At 47.4% G+C, this 6954-nt stretch overlaps 1 pseudogene; it reads right to left on the bottom strand.

Moving 5' to 3' along the window:
• Positions 1 to 4931: 4931 nt before the first annotated feature.
• LOC121436736 lies at positions 4932 to 6708 on the bottom strand (annotated as a pseudogene).
• Positions 6709 to 6954: the final 246 nt, after the last annotated feature.

The raw sequence follows: 6954 nt of genomic DNA, 5'->3' as shown, positions 1-6954 counted from the left end.
CACTGCCTTTCATTGTTCTAATTAAAGAACAATCTGTTTCTGTAAAGGTCAGTGTTATAGTTTTGATCCATGGTCCCTTTAAGAGACAAGCCATGCCCACTCTCTCTCCCATCCACTGAGGCAGGCTGATCTCCAGCGTCTGGCCTGAGCTCGTTCTCTTTTCCATCTTCCTGTCAGAGAGGCAGCTTCGCTTCTGCCTCTCTCCCCACTTCTCCGCTTCCCCCATCTCTCTCTCCTCTTCTCCTCTCTCTTTCTCTCTCTCCCCCCTTCCCCCTTCTCCCTCCATAACCCCCTGAATAAATATTCAACCTCACTCTGCGTGTCGTGTCTATCCATGTCTCTGTCTCCTGCCTACCCACCATGTGTCTCCCTGCCTGGGACCAGCCACTGCTTGGGGACCGGCAGCCATATCTGCCTGGGACTGGCTGCTCCCAGAGCCCGCTGTCTGCCACCACATGGCCCGCTACCACCATTTGAGATCTACAGCATTTCTGCTGCCTACTGCCGCCGGGGATCTTGAAGCATTTTTTTAAAAAATTATAAAAGTTGGTCTCCTCTTTCATTTTCATGCCATCTCAATTAATCCTGACCTAACAGCTAAGAGTTAAGAATGTTAATTGCAAAAAAAAAAGAATGTTAATTGCTACTCTATTTATAATAGCCAGATATTGTAAAAAACCTAGATGTTCCTCAACAAAAGGTACGTTTATACAATGGAGTATATTACTCAGCTGAATTTTTAAAAAATGACACCATTTTAATCAATAAATCTATTTCCTCTATTGTATCTTCAACATCTGAGATTCTTTCTTCCATCTATTGTATTCTGCTTCAAACAATGTGCTAAACTTATTTGACTCTCCATGGCAGGTCTTATCCTCTCTGAGGAGTGGATGGGGGTTGGGCCAGATTCTGTTTCCAGGGTCTAAAGGGACATTAGTTGCTTTGACATCATATAACAGGAGAAGAATTTTTAATTAGATCAGCTGTGGTAGGTCATGTGATGGTCTTCATGTTCTCCCAGAGAAACATATAAAAAATCACTCATTAGACTGGGATTATCATGAGTAAGAAGAGACCAAAGATTAGGGGACTGACATAGTAGGGGACCTACCCAGGGCAGCCATCATCCTAATTTGTACTTAGTGATGACAACTATTTGATACAGAATTAACGTCTGTAAAACATTTCAAAGACAAGGTAAAACTAAGTATGACAATAACAAGGAGGAAAGGAGTAGGAGGACCAAAAGCCTATCTAGGAGGAGGAGACTTGTCACTGGCTTTTTTTTTTTTTTTACTTTGTCCCTTAAGTCTTTGGACCCCATATCAAAGCAGTTTGGATTTCTTGGTGTATAAGCAACTCTGTTCCTGGAGGAGGGCACAAATGTAGTCAGGATATTTAGTCCTCTTTTATTTTGGAGTTGGTCCTGAAGGATGTTAAACTGATCTGAAACTTCTTAAGTTTTTCTGAGAGCTTGTGAGATGGGGGAGATTAATTGATGTCAAGAAGCTCTCAGTCCAGCTGCTTTGGATCTGAGTCCAGAAGAAAATGACCAGAGGAACAAGAAGAGAGATGATTTTGGTTACCCATTAGTCCCTTTCCAGTGGTCATCTGAATTGCTATTAGAAGTTTTGGGGCACAGACCATTACAACTGTTTTGTAGGTGGAGTAATAGGCACTGTAGAAGGAGCAACACATAGGGCTACTCAGAGGAGGGCCAATCTAAGGGACCACAATAAAAATTAATAGATGGTAAAGATTCTGAAAATAAGACAGCCATTTGATGACAATATGCATCCTTGGAGTATGTTTTGTGAGTGGGGTAGCATCTGTAACATACAGAGTGTGAGACTGCTAGGAATACTATAATTGTTACTGTGATGGCTATTCTTAGTTGTCAACTTGGCTACATTTCTAATGAACTACAGTCCAGAAATTGAGGGCACACCTGTGAGATTTTTTGTTTGATTTAAAGCAGGTCTATCTACTTCTAGTCTAGACCTTTGAGGTAGGAAGACCTGTGTCTTTGATCTAGATCTTGAGGTGGGCAGACACTAATCTGACCACACCCCCTTCTGGAAGTCTATATAAGGATATGGAGAAAGGAAGCTATTGTTCTTTGTGTGCTTATCCTTGCCTTGCCAACACATCCACTCTGTCACTGACATTAGAGTCAACTTTTTCAGGAGTCCAGCAAATATTGAAGATCAATTGAGATGTCCAGCCTTGTGGGCTGAGCGACAACTGGATTCTTGGACATTCCATTCACAGCTATACAGATAGCCATTGTTGTATTAGCTAGACTGTCGCCTGTATGCCATTCCAAAGCATACACACACACATACACACACACACACACACACAGAGAGAGAGAGAGAGAGAGAGAGAGAGAGAGAGAGACAGAGAGAGACAGAGACAGAGAGAGAGACAGAGAGAGAGACAGAGAGAGAGATTGATTCATTCTGTAAGTTGTTTATTGCATCAGACTCCTGTTTAAGGAACAAGTACCTGGAAGCTTTGTAAGAGAAATCTGTTAAAAATCAGCATCTAAACAACAGTTTAAATGAGACTCAATCATATTAAGTCATTTTTATAAGAATGTCTAGCAGCATTCCAAAAACATCACTTGGGTAATCTGAATAATTTCCAAAATCTTGGAGTATCTGGCAGCCTCCTCTAACATAGGTGGTTAGAGTGAAGAAGGACACATGACAGCTGGGAGACACAGTCTTCCAGAAAGAGACAGTGTTCCATCATTAGTAAAAACAGATTTTAGATTTGGCCTCAGTGCTTAAGAAGATAAACTTCTTTATGAGCTATAGCTAGACACTGCAGTGCTGAGGTAAACTGTTTTTTTTCCTATATCAGGGAAGGAAAGAGTTGGGAAAGAGTTTTCAAAATACTATTTCATATGGTTATGTCTGGGGACTGCAATCCCTTGAGCTGTTAAGCATACTGATCATTTTTACCATGCATATACTTTCCTGCTGTATGTTTAAGACCATGTAGGTAGCCAAAATTTTGTTTTTGTACTGTTAAGGTTACTTGAGAATCTAATCCTTGGGAACCTCTTGGGCTTATGAAGAATCTCAATCTCGTGTTCCTCTATACTTTTTTTCACCAGTTGTCCATCCATCTAAGATAAGGCAAAGACCTTGCTTGACTATGCCTTGCCTTGGAAGCACTGAGGAGATCTTTCCTCTGTGTTGACCTTCTTCTTTGTAGACTGGATGCTGGTTAGAATTCACAGGTTAGGGTCTCTGTGGCTTCCTTGAACAAGAGAATAGGTGACTTTCTACCTTTGCAGAATGTTTCTAGAGATGGCTGGCAGTCCCTTGTAGCCTCATTGACCTTAGAGGGCAAGAAGAAAATATTCTTTATTTCATATCTCTGAGTATATTAATATAAGCCTCCAAAAAATGGTTTTTGAACACCAAGATTAGTCACACCAGTCTGGAATTTTAATTACTGTATAATATTTTAGTGGCTAACAATTTCTAAATAAAATTGGTTAGACACGCATTTTAGCCAATTATTGTAATTGTAGATCTTTGGCCTTAGAAATTTTAATACCATATACACCTTCTCGAAGTCTTATCCCTTACATGCTTTAAATAACTCAGCTATTCATGACTTGCATAAGATTTCTTACTTTCTTTTCCATTCTATAAACATCCATCTAACTTAATCTTCATACATATAAATACTTTTTAGTAACACAATTACTATCTTTATATCTCTCTAACATTTTTTATGTGGTTTCCTGGGAAATGAACTCAGGAGCACTGGAAAAATAGTCAGTGCTCTTAACCACTGAGCCTTTTCTTCAGCTTTCCCTCCCCCCTTAAAGCATTTTGAAGTAAATTAGTGAAGCAGAGGTAGTATGCTTGTTAAGTTCTGTACTGCATGGGCTGTGTAGTAAGACCTTATTTCAAAGAGAAAACTCCCGAAACCAGGCATGGGCTGCAGATACGGCTTCAGAATAATTAAGAATGCTTTTTGCTCCTATAGGGGAACAGAGTTTAGTTTCCTGCACCCATGTCAGGCAGCTCACAGTTGCCTGTAGTTCCAGCCAAAGTATTCCAAACATGGTTGCTGTATCCTGTAGTTTACTTCCTTTTGTAGAGGAAGATATTTTTTTTTTTTTTTGGCAATTAAAACATTCACTCCCACAAAAGGGGAGTAGACAGATTTATTGAATTCAAACTGGGAAAGGAGCACCTGGACGACTGGACTCTGGGCCCAGCTCCAGGCCCCTATGCCCAGGATGGGGGCCTGCAGAGGTTGAGGCACAAGGCCTGCAGCTGCCCAGATTGGAGGTGTCTGCTGTCACTCCCCAAGAGGGCCTCTTGGAAACCTCCAATCTGGAAAGAAAACCAAGGGCCAAAGACTGGGCCAGAGCAAGGGATTTAGGGAGGTGGAAAGCAGGCAGGAGGCAGGCTCAGGAGGCTGCCCTACGTTACACTGTGCTTCTTTAGGCAGCCTAGAGGTGCAGGACGGGGGGATGCTAGTTTTGTGGGAGCCTAGGCTGGACCTTCCTCTGGAGCCCTTTCCAGAATGGCTTTCGGATCCCCCCACCAAAGACCTGTTTGGGTGGCAAGGGGAGAGGCACTCTCTGGCCAAGAGCTTCCAGGATCTGTCCCTGGCTGCTGCTATGGTCTAGCCCACTGGTGGCATAGCGTGGTAGCACCGGACAGCTTCCCACCCAACCAGTGCCCTGAGCCCAGGAACTAATGGGGAGGAAAGAGGAATCTGAGAAGGAGGCAATAGCAGTGAGGCAGACCTCAGCCCCTGGGCCTGTCTCCGGGCCGGGCGAAGCATTACTGAAGGCCCTGCAGCTCCTCCAGCCATCTCCAGTAGCTGCCCAGAGTTCTCTGCCTTGGGCAGGTGCTGTCCATCTGGGCTGGAGTGCAGCTATGTCCCGCAGATCAGCTTTGATGTCCAAGACCCCGAACTCCCGCCTGCCTGGCATGGTTCTTCCTAGTCACGTGGACCAGATCATGTTCCAAGTGAAGGATGTGGCTCTGCACGCGGCCATCGATGGGAAAGGAGGTCAGGTACCATTTGACTATGGCAAAGTAGGCCATGGCCTCCCCAAAGCTGGGTACAGGGACCTCATCGCCATCATCATCATCATCATCCTCGTCTTCATCGTCTTCCTCATCCTCCTCTTCATCTTCCTCCTCTTCATCACTGTCTGAGTCCGAGTCCTCCCCACCTTCCAGAAATTGGAGGGTGGGGCACTGGGCCTCTTCCTGGACACTGTAACCCCCAAAGCCACCACTGGCCCCCACTACTCCCTGGCCTAGTCTTCAGTCTCTAAACCCTCAGAGGAGCTTTCTTCTTCTTCTTCTTCCTCCTCCTCCTCTTCATCACTGTCATCAACCTCACCCTCCTCTTCCACCAACTCTTCCTCTCCCACCTCCTGTCCTTCCCCGCCTTATTCCTCCTCCCCTTCTTCTTCCTCTTCTTCCTCCTCCTCTTCCCCTTCACCATCCTCTTCTTCTTCCTCCTCCTCTTCTTCCTCCTCCTCTTCTACTCCCACACTCTTGAAGGAAGTAGTGATAGTGGCATTAAGGCCACCTCCAAAACCGGCCTCCCGAAAGCAAGTTGCTATGTCCGAGAGCTCCACCGCTTGCCAGGCTGCAGCCACAAAGTGTAAGGCCTCCACCAGGCCCAGCTGCAGGCTTGAGGGATCCTGGCCCTCGAGTGCTGCCATGACCCTTGAGCAACATAGCCTAGCGGTAGTGGCCCTTCACCTGTTGGACCACTCCTCGCTCCAATGGATGCACAGTGCCGGGAGGGAAGAAGGCCAGCTGCACATGCCGCAGGTCCAAGGTGTCCAAGGACTGGGCAGCCAGACGGCCAGCCAGCAAAAGGACCCGACGAGATTCTGCAGCCATTCGGGTGACCAGCGCTTTCAAGTACTTAGCTAGGGCCTGGGTAGTGACTCCACCCTTTGAGTTGGCAGTGTAGTCACAGGGCAGACCACCTTGGCCTGCATGGGGCTTGGCGGACTTGCCTGCTACACCAGCGGGGGAGCTTTTCGCTGCCATCAGCTTTGGCGCACAGCAAAACACTAAGGCGCTGGGTGGCCTGGCGAGCCATTCCATCACCTCCCCACAGCCCCGAGGCCTGGTCGGACAGAAAGTTTCACCACAGGCTGGTCTCGGTGCCACTGAACACGTCCTGCGAGGCATGGCCCTCAGCCACTGATGGCGGCTGCTCCTCCCGCGGGCGCCAGCCTGGTGCACTCCCACCGCTGCTCTCAGAGCTTTGTGCCCTGGAGCAGGTCAGGCCGCTGCAGGCCACTACACCTTGGCGCCTGCGGAAGCGATCCAGCCAGCCTTTGGAAGCCGTGAAGTCGTCCATGCCCAGCTCCTCCGCTATCCATAGCGCCTTCTCTTTCAGGATGATGCCCTTGACCGGCAGGCCCGCGGCGTGGATCTGCTGGAACCTAGCAATGAGGAGCCCCTCCAGCTTGTCGTTCTGGGACAGCTTGTTGGTCTTGTGGCAGGTGGAGGCCACTCCGTACTTGCGCTCTGACGCCAGGATGGCGCACTTGTTCTTTAGCATGGTGCTCAGCGTGGGCAGCGGCATGTTGAAGCTCTGCGCGATCTCGCCCTTGCTTAGGTCCGGGTTCTCCTCCACTTCCTGGATGATCCGCGACTTCTCCTTGAATGTCAGCTGCCTCTTGGGGCCCATACCGGCCCTGCACCGCCATTGCAGCCCAGGAGGGGGGGGGGGGCGGGCCCGCGGCGGAGGGACACCTGGTGGCCTCTCTATGTGCCCCGCCCTAGACAAAGCGGCTCCCTGGGCAGCAGCTGGCAGTGGCAAGCCAGGAAGATGTTTGGTTTTTTTTTTTTTGTTTTTCGAGACAGGGTTTCTCTGTGGTTTTTGAGCCTGTCCCAGAATTAGCTCTTTTATTTTATTTATTCATTTATTTATTTA

This window comes from Microtus oregoni, unplaced genomic scaffold, assembly GCF_018167655.1.
Source record: "Microtus oregoni isolate MIOR12 unplaced genomic scaffold, Mior012 000050F_002, whole genome shotgun sequence".
Lineage (NCBI taxonomy): Eukaryota > Metazoa > Chordata > Mammalia > Rodentia > Cricetidae > Microtus > Microtus oregoni.
This window is presented reverse-complemented; position numbering and strand designations above follow the sequence as displayed.